The following is a 1983-nucleotide window of genomic DNA, read 5'->3' as shown; positions in this document are numbered from 1 at the left end:
CTCCTTCAGCACCACGGAGAGCGCTCCCAGCCCGCCGCCGCGGCCGCCGCGCCTACGCGACCAGCCACTTCAGGTGTCAAAACGCCTTCTTTTTCCCTCCAGCCCTTTCACAGCACGGAAAGGAAATTAAAATCTGTTATCGGCTTCTTTAAAGACACATATTATACCCTCGATTAGGTTAGCTGGCCAGCTATTTTATGGCATTTTATGGGTTCAGAAGGAGTACCGCTCTCCTCCTTATCTGCTATCACACATCGCCTAATGCTCTGTGTTAACATCCCTCCCCCCTTCTCTCAAACCCTAGCTCCCACCTTGAAGGAAAATCATAGTTAATCCAGAGTTATTTTCTCAAGAATATCAGTTCTTTATCAAAAAGTAAATCTTGCAAGACATCAGATGTTTAGAACTCATTAAATATTTGGTGACTGAAGACCGCTTATAGACTATACAATTAACTAAAGCCTCAGACTTCACCACCCTAGACTCCTTTTCTGTTAATTGGACTTTAGCTTCATTTCTCCTTCGAGGAAGGGGGGGAAAAGGAAGGGTAACCTTTATAAAAGATATTTTTGTCCACCCTCCAGAATGATTTCAATATGAAAGCAGGTAAATGTTCTTAACACCTTTCATATTTCCTTCCCTGTAAGACATACAGTGCAAAGGTTGGAAATCCCTAATAAAATGTTCTGCTGGAGAAGCTGGTCTTGTGTTCTGGGGGCTTGTCACCACTTTTACACGGTCCTTTTCAGATTAAAGTCTTTATGAAACTGCCCTCCACGCTTCAGTGACCAGCAACTGGGAAATCTACAGTTCCTTGGATATATGTTTTGATTTGGTTTACACTTCGGTCATCTATCATAGACATGGTAGTAACACATCTTTAATACACAAGGACAATGTTCAAGTGAAGCTGATATGAAAAATAGTATTCCAGCTATTGGCATGGAAAGAAGTATAGACAATCTAAGGCCTTTAAATCTTTTCTGGGTAATAAAAGCCTACTAAGTTCTTTAGTTATGTGTCAAGTATAAATGGTGATCTTATGTACATAATGTTTCATTTGGAAAGGGGAATAGGTGATTCTGATTACCTTATTATATCAGGCGCTTTTTCCTTCAGATCATATCTTCATGTGCTGTTATCATACTAGAAGTTAACCCAGTTCCAGCTAGCTGCCACCTACTGGGATGTATAGTTTTACCATAGTACTTTAAAAAGGAAATGGTTTTCATTTTCAGGTCATAGCTATGTCTCTAAGAACCGATGATAAAATTTTTATACCACTTAATCTACTGTTTTGTCCTCTCCCAACAACGACTGATATAAATTTAGTATGTGTACAACATATGGTCCCCAAAGCTTTGTTTCTCGGACGTTTTTCGGCAAATCCTTGCAAACGCTTCAGATTCACATGCCACCACAGTCCTCCTGCTGTTGCAATCTGGTGTGAGGAGAGCCACAGCTTACCGCAACACCTGACCAGCCTCTCCAGATCTCTAGATGCAGCTTTGCTAACAAAGCCGTAACACAGCCCTCCCTTTTTAAACGTTTGCCAAAGTATTCAAATGAATGTTGATATTATGATTTAAAAACACATTGCGGCCCACTTGCACTTCACTCCCACCAGCTATAAAAACCATAGGTTCTCCTCTGTCTGTTATTAGCTCAGTCCAAATTTACAACCAAGTTTCTGCTGCACCGATGATTAATGACATTTTAAGATGGTAATTAATTTTTAGCTAGTGGAAAGACGTGCATTCTAATTAACGAACTGAGTATGCAATAGACGTACTTGTTCAGGCACTTTTTGGTATCACGGCAATGCACTTTCCTAGCAGGTTTTAAGCAGCAAGAACAAACATTTATGACATTATCTACAGATCAGCCTTTCGTCCCTTCAGTTTGCTTTGGGGTTGGGGAAGCTGTGAAAGATTTGGGGAGGAGAAGGAGAATGTTTAATGTTTTCCGTGCTCCAAACTCCCC

Source organism: Pygoscelis adeliae, unplaced genomic scaffold (genome assembly GCF_000699105.1).
Source record: "Pygoscelis adeliae isolate BGI_AS28 unplaced genomic scaffold, ASM69910v1 Scaffold41, whole genome shotgun sequence".
In the NCBI taxonomy this organism is placed as follows: Eukaryota; Metazoa; Chordata; class Aves; order Sphenisciformes; family Spheniscidae; genus Pygoscelis; species Pygoscelis adeliae.
This window is presented reverse-complemented; position numbering follows the sequence as displayed.